Here is a 14576-nt window from a genome sequence, read left to right on the forward strand (position 1 = left end):
GAAAAGGGTAACACACAAATCAAGGCAATACAAATTCATTTTCTGCTTTCTAGCTATTAAAAAGTTCTTACTTAACTGTTTTTTCTTCATTCACAATTGGGTTTGAACCAAGGATCCGATCGAGGGCAAAACTACTGTTCAATCCTGGCTCGGGCTGGGCTGTAACATTACAACTAATTTGATCATTTATTTTGTCTTTAATTCGTTTGTCTAGTATTCCTCATTATTTGTGTTGAATCAATCCACATATCTTTAAAACCGTGTATAAATTTAGTTGTTATCCGATTTTAGGGTAAACATATTTATAATAAAAAGAGAAATCAATTCTCGACTAAAACAACCAAAGGATCCCAAATGTTTGGCTTTGATTTCTCATTTTATGATATTTGGCCAATTGTGGTACACTAGTATTAACAATCAACCTTACAATTACTATAATCTAAATACGTGTGCAATAAATAAGAGGAAAAGAAAATTAAAGGCAGAGTAGAGAAAATTGAAAAAGGAGCTTTCCTGTTTCATACGTACAAAAGAAATTATTCTCAAAAGATCAGTAGAGCAAAAACTTATGAAAAACCGAAGCAAAGGAAAAGTTTCACCTAAATGGATTGTTATCTTATGCATCTTTAGCTTCGCTCTTGGCATGCTTTTCTCTAAGAGGTACAAAATCTTTTTCTTTTCATTTGACATTTTGTAGAAAAATTCTGGAGATGGGGTAATTTTTAATGCATAACTTCTCAAGAAATGGCTTTTAAATTTGGTTGAGTTTATAATTAATTTTTTGAATTTGTTGAAGAAACTTGGTGAGTTTAATTTCTGAATTTAGATACTTGCATGTAGGGGTGTTCAAACCGAACCGGAAAATCGCACCAAACCGAAAAATCAAACCAAACCGATTAAAAAACCCGACTAAGTTTGGTTTGACTTGGTTTGGTATTGAGTAAAAAAAATCCGAACCAAACCAACATATAAATATATAAATTTTATTTATATTTTTAAGACTTTATAGTGATTTTTCTTTAGAAAATGTAGTAATATTTGGGATCCTCTCATGTATTAACTTTGAAAGCATAAATTAACGAAAAATTATTGTTAGACGACTAAGAAAATAACTATCATGCGTTACTAAAAAAATTCTCCCATTAGAATATTTTAATAGATCATATATTTGTCAATTTTTTCCATATTTACTAAACATATATTCACTTATCAAAGCTTTATTTATAATTTTAACAAAGTAAGATTGAAATAATATTCATGTAACAAAAAAAAACCCGAAAACCCGAAAAACCCGACAAAACCGAACCAATCCAAACCGATATAGTTGATTTTGTTTGGTTTTGATTAAAACCGAACTAACCCGGTACATGTACACCCCTACTTGCATGCATGCAGTGGCGGGGGGCCACATGTACATGCAATGATTCTGAATCCCCTCCGTTAGGGTAAAAACCTATTTTCTTAATACAATTTTGAATCACTTTGACATAAGAGAGAGAGATAGGTTTAAATCTCAGGTGTAGCATTTTGGATTTTTTTTTTTGTTAATTTGTTATTCAGTTAATTTGTCAATGTTCAATTTGACAATTTTTACGTGTAAATCTTTGTATATATGCAATTGCAACTAGAGTTTGGGCTCCTCCTGATCATACTGTATCAGATGGACGGGCCACGTTTCCAAGGCTGTACAATCAAGAGCAGAAGTTGAATTCTGTTCCTGATGATTGTGAAAACAAAAAGAACCAGGTCCAACACTCTCTCAGCCCCTATCTCTAGCAAAATTCTATATAACAACACAAGAAAATATAATCATCATTAATTCAGTATCGCATGTATACGTATGTATGTATGTATGTATGCATGTATGTATGTATGTATGTATGTATGTATGTTTGTATGTATGTATGTATGTATGTATGTATGTATGTATGTATGTATGTATGTATGTATGTATGTATTCACACATAGCACATTTTATGCATGTATGGATGTATGTTTGTATGTGTGTATCTTATTTTATTATCTTGATTATTTCTCAAGCATTCCTTTTAACCATTTTTAACAGGTAAAATTGATACTCCATATATCATGAGGAAAACTTAGGACAAGCATTTGATTACAACATAATGTTAAAAACAGTAACAGATCGTGAAAACGAAATCAAGAAGGGCTTTGAGGCGTGAAATCGACTTTACTTAAAGAGATATAGCTCGTATACAGTTTGGGGAAAATACAAGAAATTCTCTTCAAGATATAAATTTAACTTTTTTCGCTAGGATTTCACTTAATTTGGTAATTAGGTTATAATTACTTGGATGAGACTATCCAAAAGTTCAGAGGCCAGCTTACTCATAGACATTTCACTTATCTTATGTGAATGAGCTTTTCTTTTGCTTTTTTACCAGGAGGATGATATGATGGGTGAGTTTAACAAAGCCCATGAAGCTATTAGGTGAGTTTCGTATACGTAAATGATAAATTTATAACTTCATTCCTTATGTTCTTTTACAAAATTTCAGACAATTAACATGGTATATATAGAAATATGTTTAGATCATAACCTTAACTGCACGTGCTGAAGAAAAGAAAAAAAACAGAAGAGAAGTTTTCCAAATGTATGTTGTTTCTCTATTGTATGCTTGTTCTCACGGTCTTTCTCTTTGTCATTAGTTCGTTAGATAATTCGATTGCTAAGATTCGAATTGAGCTACCTTCAACTAAGACTTTCCTCGGTACGAGGAAAATGGAGAACTTACCTACCATGAACAGGACAAATTCTGGGATAAGAAGGAAGCCTTTTATGGTAATTGGAATAAACACTGCCTTCAGTGGCAGAAGAAGACGTGATTCCATTAGAGAAACCTGGATGCCCCAAGGTATAATAATAGTAATAAGAACGTATAGTATCATGTTTTGCATTTTCTTTTTCCTGTTTTCCTCCCCTTTCACTTATAAATTCCATGTGAATTAGGTGAAAAGCTACTCCGATTAGAGCACGAAAAGGGGATCATTGTCCGTTTCATGATTGGCCACAGGTGAAATATATTGCTCCATGCATTACACCTTATGTATTATTATTATTATTATTTTCATCTAATTATGGACCATTCTAAAGTCATGTGAATATTTCTGCTTGAACACTTGTAGTATTTCTTGCCAATGTTGTATTCACTTTGAAAAGATATGAAACATTGTCTTTCATTACCAATCTGTCGTTTTACAGCACGAAGTTACCTAATGTTTGCTACTACTAATATGTTGGAATCGAAGGGTCTGTTGGAATCAAAGGGTTTGAGGCAGAAGGGTTTTGATTTGGGTATGTTTGGTATTTGGACGGGTTTGAGGTGACAATAGATTTGGGTGTGTTTGTGTTTGGTATGCTGGCATTGGGCCTAATTGGGTTTGATATTTTGGGCCTAATTGTGGTCTACACAATTAGGCCTGGTCAACCGGCCCACTTGTGGCATTGCCTTGTTCAGAAAATTAGTGTACAGCACATGCTACACTCTATTTTAGGTAGTTTTCCCATACCCTTTGTATTTAATTATTTGCTTCATCTTTGTATTTCTTTTATGTACAACTTTACCCTAGCAAATAGGACTTGGCCACTTGCCAATGTAGGAGGTTACCCAAAAAAACATTTCTGTATATAAGTTTGGATTTGTACACTTGAGAATACACAATTTTCTTTCCATTCATCAAATACACAAGCAGAAAAATTACAGTTCGTTATTTTTTCATGGTATCAGAGCAGGTTTAATTCTGGTATTTTTCTGCTTTCTCAGTCACAAATCAGCTCATTTCTTTTCTTCTTCTTTCATCTTCATCTTATCTGATATGGGTACTTCACCAAAGTCAGCTGATACTCTAGCTTCTGCTTCTGCTGGCACCACTAATGCTCCTGCACCTGCAGTGACCTTTGCTTCAGGAGTAATTGACTCCACTCACCCTTATTACCTTCATCCTTCTGACTATCCAGGGATGAACCTTGTATCCTCAGCTTTTGATGGCAAAGGATATGGAGGTTGGAGAAGGGCAGTCATCATTGCCTTGTCTGCAAAGAACAAGCTGAGATTCATCGATGGTACTCTTATTATCCCTAAGACTGATTTTGCAGTCCAGCAGGCTTGGGGTAGATGTAATGATATGGTACTTTCATGGCTTCTCAACTCCTTGTCCAAAGAGATAGCTGAAAGTGTGCTCTATTCACAGAGTGCAAAGGATTTGTGGAGTGACCTGGAAGACAGATTTGGACAGGCAAATGGAGCAAAGTTGTTCTAATTACAAAAGGAATTAAGTTCAGTAGTGCAAGGTAATTCAAGTGTATCAACTTACTTCACCAAAATCAAAAGCCTATGGGATGAACTAGATGCACTCAATACATTTTCTGCTTGTGTATGTGAGTGTAAGTGTGGTGCAAAAGTCAAAAGCTTGAAAGCACACCAAGATGAGAGACTATTTCAGTTCCTAATGGGACTAAATGATATATTTATTGGGGTAAGGAGTAACATTCTATTGTCATCACTTTTACCCTCCATTGGACAGGCATACTCTCTTGTGATTCAAGATGAAAAGCAAAGGGAGATACATGCTACCCCTGCATACTCAGGAGAATCTGCCTCATTCATTGCTACCAACCAACAAGGAAATTTCAGAAGATTTAATGAGAACAGGGTGCAGAAAACAAGTTTTGAATCTAAGAAATATTTAGGAATTTGCTCCTATTGCAAAAAACCTGGACATAGCATCCAGAAATGCTATAGCATTCATGGGTTTCCAGCTGATTTCAAGTTCACAAGGGAGAAAAGATTTCAAGGAGGTGCCCAGGCAAACAAAGCTTCCTTCTCAAATGAAGAAAATGAACAGGGAAGTGCATCAGGAGTTCAGAATCTCACCAAGGAAAATGTGGCTGAGCTGCTGCAGCTTCTTCAACAAGTGAGAGTGGGACATTCCAGTGCAGATACCCCTGATGTTGCAGCAAATGTGAGCCATACTGGTATGACCAATTTATCTGAAGATTTAGCCTGTTTAATTCAAATCAATGATGAGTCTTGGATATTGGATAGTGGAGCAACAGAACATATGTCTTTCAACAAAGATTTTTTTATAGAATTAAAAACTTTGGCTAAACCTCTCATGGTAAAACTCCCAAACTCTTACAGAGTTCAGGTCACTCATTCAAGAACTATTTCTCTTTTGCCTAATCTGATTCTTCGAAATGTTCTTTACATTCCATCCTTCAAATATAATCTGTTGTCTGTGCACAAGTTATGCAGACAACTCAAGCAATATGTTTTATTCACACATTTTTCATGTTTTCTTCTATAGGGCCCTTCAGTGAAGAGCCCACTGGATATTGGTAAAGAGGAAGGGGGCCTCTACATTCTCAGATCCAGACATACAACACCAGTGTCTAAGAGTCCACTCAAATTTAGAAGTGTTTTTATTCCAAGAAGGAATTCTGTTTCCAATCTTAATTTGCATTCATGTTTTAGTTTTTATGATTCAACTGTAAAAGAGAAACTATGGCACTACAGATTAGGCCATATGCCCCTTAGCAATATGAAAAATGTTTCATCAGTTTCTATATCTAAGTGTTCCAAATTCTCCAGTCCATGTCTTATTTGTCCTATGGCAAGACAGTCCAAACTTCCATTTCCCTCTAGTTCTATTTCTACTAAGAAAGTGTTTGAATTAATTCATGTGGATACCTGGGGACCATACAATAGTGCTACATATGATGGTTTTAAATACTTCCTTACAATTGTTGATGATTTCAGTAGAGGCACATGGACCTACCTACTAACCAACAAATCCAATGCATTCACTATTCTACGAGGTTTTATAGCTATGGTAGAAAGACAGTTTAATAGCAAGGTGAAAATCATAAGGTCGGATAATGCTTTTGAATTGGGAAGTGGTAAAATTCAATCAGAATTTTTTGAGTCACTAGGTATTATTCATCAAACCACTTGTGTGTTCACACCACAACAAAATGGAGTGGTGGAGAGAAAGCACATGCATCTTTTAGAGACATCTAGAGCCTTGTTATACCAATCACACCTGCCTACATCATACTGGGGTGACTGCCTTCTTACAGCAACCTATTTGATCAACAGATTTCCTTCAAGTGTCTTAAAGCTTAAGACTCCTTATGAAGTCCTTTTTTCAAGAAAGCCAAATTACTCTAACCTTAGATGCTTTGGGTGTTTGTGTTTTGCTTCTACTGTCTCAAATCAAAGAACTAAGTTTGAACCTAGAGCTATACCTTGTGTGTTCTTAGGTTATCCTCATGGAAAGAAGGGTTACAAAGTCTTGAACCTCAAGAATCTGAAGCCTTTCATTTCTAGAGATGTTATATTTCATGAAGAATTCTTTCCTTTTGCTTCTATTAAGTCTAATTCTTCTTTTGAGATTTCTTTACCCACTGCTCCATTTTCTGCAAATCATCAGACTCCTGAGCCTCTATCTTTTCCTATCAGACCACACACTAAAGCCTCCAAAGAGGCTACTGCATCAAGTGATTGCTGTTCTTCCCCCATTTATTCCAGCCATCCTCGTTCACCTATTCCCTGTATCTCTCCTTCTAGTTTCTCTCCAGATTCTCCAGTTACATCTAATCAACCACATACATCTACACCAGTTTTTCCATCTTTGGATTCTGATTCTATGATGGATGTTCTTATTAGGAAGTCTACCAGAACACACAACTCCATCTTATCTCAAAGATTTTATCTGTAATGCACTCCAACTCACGTATGTTAGCAACTCTTGCTTTCTCACACCAGTTAAACCTACTTATATATCTTTCAGTGGACTATCTTCTACCAATCAACATATGCTAAACACATTGTCCAATATACAAGAACCTACTGACTATTTACAGGCAACACACCACCCAGGGTGGCAAGAAGCAATGAATAAAGAGATTGAGGCATTTGAACTTAATATGACTTGGGAAGTGGTTGAATTACCACCCGGGAGGAAAGCTTTACCATGCAAATGGGTCTATAAGGTTAAACACCATTCAGATGGGAGTGTGGAAAGACTAAAGGCAAGATTGATCATTAGAGGAGACATACAAAAAGAGGGAATAAACTTCAATGAAACTTTTTCACCGGTGGTGAAGATGACCACAATCAGATGCATACTAGCCACTGCCGTAAAGAAAGGATGAGGTCTATACCAGCTAGATGTGAATAACGCTTTCCTACATGGAGATCTAAATGAAGAAGTGTACATGAAATTCCCACCTGGAGTTATACCTACTTCACCTAATCATGCATGCAAGCTAAAGAAATCAATTTATGGGCTACGACAAGCATCTCGTCAGTGGTATGCTAAACTTACAACTGCTTTGAATTTTAAGGGATTCACTCACTCATTCAACGATTATTCTTTGTTCTTTAAAAGGTCAGATTCTTCCGTTTCTATAGTGGCTGTCTACGTGGATGATATACTCTTGACAGGTAATGACACCAACGAACTACATGCTTTGAAAGAATTTCTCAATCAAGAGTTCAAAATTAAAGATCTCGGGGACTTATATTTTTTTCTAGGCATGGAAGTTGTCCGAGAAACAGATGGACTTCTCCTTTCTCAGCGCAGATTCACTTTAGACCTTCTCCGAGAATTTGACTCTCTGCACTTGTCCCCTGTTTCTTCTCCACTCGATTCGTCTACTCGTTTGTCTACTCACATAGGGGAACCAGTGAAAGATCCCACCTTGTATCGTCATCTCCTTGGCAAACTTAACTACCTCACTCACACCCGCCCAGACTTATCCTTCACTGTCCAGCACCTCAGTCAGTACATGCAGCACCCTCGACAACCCCACCTAGATGCAGCACTCCGTGTTCTTCGCTATCTGCTCAAAGATCCTGGGCTAGGGCTTTTTATGTCTGCTTCCTCCTCCTTCAATCTCCTAGCTTTTTGTGACTCTGATTGGGCCACTTGCCCGGATTCGAGGAAGTCGGTCAGTGGTTTTTATATTTCTCTTGGTACCTCTCCGATCTCTTGGAAGTCCAAAAAGCAAACTTCCATCTCGCTCAGTTCCGCCGAAGAAGAATACAGATCTATGCGGCGAGTAGTTGCAGAGCTCACATGGTTGGTCCGTCTTTTTGAGGATTTGTCAATTCCTATCTCTCTTCCAGTCCCTCTTCACTCTGATAGCCAAGCAACAATTCACATAGCAAAAAACCCTGTTTTTCACGAACGGACGAAGCACGTTGAAATCGATTGTCATTTTGTACGCGACCAATACCTAGCTGGGCTGATTTCGTTAAACTTTGTTCGATCTCCTGCCCAGTTGGCAGATCTCTTCACCAAACCACTCGCCGGACCTCTTCATCGTGATCATTTGGGCAAGCTGGGTGTGTTATCTACCCCCTCCAGCTTGAAGGGGGGTGTTGGAATCGAAGGGTCTGTTGGAATCAAAGGGTTTGAGGCAGGAGGGTTTTGATTTGGGTATGTTTGGTATTTGGACGGGTTTGAGGTGATGACAATAGATTTGGGTGTGTTTGTGTTTGGTATGCTGGCATTGGGCCTAATTGGGTTTGATATTTTGGGCCTAATTGTGGTCTACACAATTAGGCCTGGTCAACCGGCCCACTTGTGGCATTGCCTTGTTCAGAAAATTAGTGTACAACACATGCTACACTCTATTTTAGGTAGTTTTCCCATACCCTTTGTATTTAATTATTTGCTCCATCTTTGTATTTCTTTTATGTACAACTTTACCCTAGCAAATAGGACTTGGCCACTTGCCAATGTAGGAGGTTACCCAAAACATTTCTGTATATAAGTTTGGATTTTACACTTGAGAATACACAATTTTCTTTCCATTCATCAAATACACAAGCAGAAAAATTACATTTCGTTATTTTTTCATAATAAGGGCAGAGAGATGTTAATATTTCGCTATTAGTAAGCAATCCCCTAGTTTTGACCTAATGAGCTTTCTTTACGTTGAGTTAATTAACCCGGCGTGTTCGCCTAGATGCCTAGTAAAGAACGAGCTGGTGGGAAAGAGCTGGAGAATTCGCTCTCAGATTCAGTGTCTTTTTTTCTTTCTTCATTTTGCTTTTTCTGTTGATTCTTTGGTGGTGGTATCTGAAGTGACCATTAGTAATTAGCTTTAAGGGAAAGGAATGACATATTGAACATACAATTTGGGCATATTCTTTATCTATCAACTTGCAGTGAGGGTCTTTGTGCTCTTCAGGTTTACATCAGACTGAAACAATTCTTGTGCTATTTTATACAGTGCTACATCCAATAGCATTTTAGATCGAGCCGTTGATCTTGAAGATGCTCAGCACAAAGACATTCTTCGCCTAGTAAGTGCAAATTACAATTTGATTTGCATTTGATGTGATTGATTTGTGCTTGTACTTTCATCTCCCATCGCTATTTTACAGGATCACATAGAAGGATACCATGAGTTATCTGCAAAGACACAAGCTTTCTTTACCACTGCAGTTGCAAAATGGGATGCCGAGTTCTATGTAAAGGTTGATGATGATGTTCACGTTAATTTGGGTATATCCACTCTCCTTTTAACCTATCATGTTTTTTTTAACTACTCAAGATCTCCAAATACACTGGTTTTCTTCCTTGATTTTGTATGGTTTTAACTTATATACATTGATCGTGTAAAGAATTTTAACACCATCATAGTAATTTCACCAGTTGTATTTAATGAGCAATTATCTGTAATTACATTTTAAGTGACATGATAATGTAAGTTCTTTTAAACTGTCAGTATATAAAAGTTAAACTCTTTGGAAATTTACACCTGATTGCCATTATGTTGTAGGTACTCTTGCTGCAACTCTAGCCAGGAATCGGTTGAAATCCATGGTGTATATAGGATGCATGAAATCTGGGCCAGTTCTTTATCACAAGTAATTTTGTTGGAAACTTCCTTGCTGGAAACATAACTCATTCCCTGTTTCAGTCCCATTGCAGGATATCAACTGGTAAAAGTCACATGTATCTTATTTTCTTTCATTCGTAGGAATGTTAAGTACCATGAACCTGAGTTCTGGAAATTTGGAGAGGCGGGAAATAAGTACTTCCGGCATGCAACTGGACAGATATATGCCATTTCAAAAGACCTTGCAACATATATCGCTAATAATCGGTAAGATAATTTGCTGATGTCTGTTTCCTTGAAGTCCGGACCTAGTGTTACATCTTGCTGTAATGCTCTACATATGTTGATTGATTTCTGATTGTTCTGTTTTGAAGTTGTAATGCACAATCAGTTTCTAGTCTAATCTAAATAAGCAGGAATGAATCTTATATTTGATTGTCCTATGTTAAATAATATGGTGATTTCAGGCCCATTCTGCATAAGTATGCAAATGAGGATGTGTCACTTGGTGCATGGCTAATTGGTCTTGAAGTTGAGCACATTGATGAACGTAGCATGTGCTGTGGAACTCCACCTGGTATTTTTAAGCAACTTCTATTTCCACTTGTTACATATCTTTGAATAAAGGTATCTGCAACTTTTCGTGTTGCTGCAGAATGCGAATGGAAAGCGCAAGCAGGTAATGTATGCGTAGCGTCATTTGAATGGAGCTGCAGTGGAATTTGTAGATCAGTCGAGAGAATCAAGCACGTACACGCCAAGTGTGGCGAAACTGCTGCTACTCTTTGGGGTGCTCTCTTGTAGTTGGCATTATTTATCATTCTCATAAGGTATTCTCATGGAGGAGATATGTTTGAAACAGATCTTTGACAGAGTTCAACTGAAATATTAGCAATAGTATCATTTTGAAAAGAACATATTGCTGATGGAACCTGCAAAAGAAAGGAGGAGCATACAAATTGTTGGAATAGTTTTAGTTTTTATTAGAAATTACAAATTTTTGTAGTTCTAAATTTTGATACCACATTGTATATTGTGATATAAGATTCAGTGGAACTCTTGGTCAGATTTGGCGTAAATTTCACAGATGGTCATATAACTATGATATTTTTTCACTAAAGTCATATAATTTTGTTTTCTCACACAAAAGTCATAAAACTTTCACTACTTTATTCAAAAAGTCATAGTTAACCGGCAAAGACAATTCTCCGGTAATTTTTTCGTATTTTACCATTTTTTTATTTTTTAAATTCAATCTAATAAATTATGACTCAATTAAAATAGGAAATTTTACCTCCTATAGCAAAGACATACACTCTATTCAGAGGCGGATCAGGGATTTGATTCTTATGAGTTCCTACCGTAATTTCAAATTTATATGCAATAATAACTGGGTTCACAGTTAGTTATTTAATTATAAAAGGGGTAGAGAGGCTGTTTCAGAAACACTCTCGGCTCAACATAATAAAAGGACAAAAGGAGAGAATATTAGTTTCGCCACAAAGTATATTAGGACTTCTAATATAATTCAAATAATTAAGGAAAAATTTAATAATCAAAATTTTAGTTGATTTTATATCCTAAATATTAGAAAAATAATTAAATCATAACCTTGTCTAGTATGTAATCCTTTTATAAAGGGTAAAAAAAGGTGAACACTATTTAGCGTGCTTTGCGCGTGTACCTCGTCCGAATAAGTAAATTTTCTTTATAAATCTTATATTTATAACATTAAAAATTGTATGAGACTGATAGATAGGAGTACGTAAAAGTAAAAAGTATATATTTCTAAAATTTATCATTGTTAATTTATTTATTTAACTCAATGAAGGAAGAAATTTCCATATAAAAAGCCTAAATATTATGAAACTGATTAAATTTATAATTTTTTCTAATATAAAATTTATATTTAAAATATATGATAGAAAGACTTTTATTGAATCAAATTTTCTAGCTAAAAATGTAAATTATCAGTGAAGTTCTTACTGAAGTATTTACGAATTAAATTTTATGAATAACGAAATATACTTCTAAACCTAGTAGTAAATATACTTCTACTTCTTATAGTTTTTATTTATTAGATTGAATTTAAAAAATAAAAAAAGGTAGAATACGAAAAAAATTTATCTTTGCCGGTTAACTATAACTTTTTGAGTAAAGTAGTGAAAGTTTTATGAATTTTGTGTGAGAAAATAAAATTATATGACTTTAGTGAAAAAATATTATAGTTATATGACCATTTGTGAAATTTACCCGTCAGATTTGCTATTTCTTTTCATCTCAGTGGGACTCTTGGTTAGATTTGCTATTTCTTTTTATTTTTGCAGGTTTTATATCTTCATGTATGATGAGTCTAAAATTGTGATGTACAAACAGAGAGCTTGGTTTGAAATAATTAGTACAGTATACTAAAATGAATTGAAGTGAATCTGCAATTTGAACTACAAAACCTATAGCAAAGGATTTCGATCAATTGATTAGGTAAGCTAGATTTAGATTTCAATTATATAATTTTTTCTTCTTCGTTTGGGACCAAACATCCGTTAACCGTTAAGTCACGCATACTTGTAGGTTGAACAAAAAAACTCTGCCATCTCTTAAACACGATAGGTTTAAGTTTAAGTTTCAATGATGATAATATTATCTTTTGTTATATTTTCAGGACAAACAAAAAGGAAAGAATAAAGATACTTAGCAAGATTGCTACTGGATTTAAAATAAGGGAAAAATGAAGATTCAGTTACTGCATTAATGATCAATCAAGAAGCACATTGACTCGTCCTCAATCAAGGAAAGAATGAATATTCAGTTACTGCATTAATGATCAATCAAGAAGCACATTGACTCGTCCTCAATCAAGGAAAGAATGAATATTCAGTTACAACATTAATGATCAATCAAGAAGCATATTGACTCAATCAAAGTAACTCAGGTTACCAATCATGGTCACTTCAGTTTTGAAAATCGCGCTTACGAATTAATCTCTCCTTGAATTCAGTTGTGACAAGGAAGGTCACATTCAAATCTAGGCCAGTCAAAGAACAAGATTTAAAGAGGCACCCCTTGGGTCAAATCCTTTAATTAAAGATCTTGTGCCACCAATTTCGAAAAGGACTCAATGGCTCTTTTCTCTTCTATAAGAAGGCTGCTCTCTCAAGAAGAAGATCACGCAACTACACAAAGTGTATTCCAAATCTGTCTACTTCTTAATTCAAACACTGTAATTCTGAGTTATCAGTGTCTCAAAAGATAGAGACATCTAGAGTACAAAAGAAAGTTATGTCAACTGAATAGAACTCAAGTGCTGATTCTGTACGTCGGTGGTAAACGCAAAAACCATCAATATTGTAACTTTATTCAAAGATCTTAAGGGAACCCTTGTGACCTAAGGAAAAATGGATATAAGTACCACAACGGTACCGACCAGTATAAATCATGTGTGTCTTACTATTTTTCTTTACTGCTTTTTCTCTTTCTGTCTTGTGGTTAGTCAACTAATACTTATATTAGTCGACCAAATTTTAACTAGGTAACAATTCACCCCCCTCTTGTACTTTTAATTGGTATCAGAGCAAGGCTCACAATCTGTGCTTTACCGCTAGTGAGAAAAAGATCAATGTGATCCAACATTATTGCTGGTGCTCTCTTTCAAGAAGAAACCTCTCAGGTTCGACCTCCTTACTTCAATGGTCAGCATTTTTCTCATTGGAAAGTTCGCATGAAAACATATACCATGTCATATGACATCAAAGTATGGTGTGTGATAAAAAAAGAAAATCTTCCAATTCCTCCCACGACGGATGCAAATGGTGAAGTCATCACATCAACTGATCCTCTAGATTTGGACGATTACACTGATGAACAAGCTGTTATTATCACTGTACAAAAGCAAAAAATCTATTGTACAATGCTATCAGTGGAGAAGAATATGAAAAAATATCCAGTTATGAGACTGCAAAAGAAATGTGGGATAAACTGGAAGTCACTTATGAAAGAACCAACAAAGTGAAAGAGACTAGAATAAATCTCCTGGTTAGGGAACATGAATTATTTCAAATGAAGATGGAGAATCTGTTGAAGAAATGTTTTCTAGATTCAACAAAATCCTTGGAGACCTCAAATCATTTGGAAGATCTATTAAAAGTGGCGAACAGGTTAGAAAGATCCTCAGAAGTCTACCTACAATCTGGCAACCAAAAGTCATCTCTTTAGAATGTCAAGATCTGGAAAAATCTCCTATGATGAACTCAGAGGTGACTTGATTGCTTTTGAGAAAACTCATCTTGACAGACAAATTCAAGAGAAAAAGAAAACTGTTACTTTCAAGGCAACTATGGCTGAACCTGAAAATGAAGATGAAGTAGAAGGAGGAGAACAAGATGAAAACATTGCAATGCTCTTGCAAGTTGTGACCAACATGATGAGAAGAAACAAAAACTACAGAAGAGGTAAGTTTAATTTCAGAAAAGGAAGGGCGAGCAATGAAACAGATAAGAATGATGGAAGATGTTACGAATGTGGAAAGCTCGGACACATTCAAGATGATTGTCTTGAATTAAAAAGGAAGCTTAGCAGAAACATGCAAAAGAAGAAAGCTTTTGGAGCATGGAGTGATAGGAGGAATCTGATCATGAGGAAATTGCCAACATGTGCTTTATGGCTCTTAGCGACAATGAAGAATCAAAGAAACTTGGACTAA

General features: G+C 35.6%; 1 pseudogene; it reads left to right on the top strand.

Annotated features, from left to right (window-relative positions):
* The first annotated feature begins 568 nt into the window (after positions 1-568).
* LOC107785018 (beta-1,3-galactosyltransferase 7-like) lies at positions 569-10892 on the top strand (annotated as a pseudogene).
* The last annotated feature ends 3684 nt before the right edge of the window (positions 10893-14576 follow it).

Source organism: Nicotiana tabacum, chromosome 20 (genome assembly GCF_000715075.1).
Source record: "Nicotiana tabacum cultivar K326 chromosome 20, ASM71507v2, whole genome shotgun sequence".
Classification (NCBI taxonomy): domain Eukaryota; kingdom Viridiplantae; phylum Streptophyta; class Magnoliopsida; order Solanales; family Solanaceae; genus Nicotiana; species Nicotiana tabacum.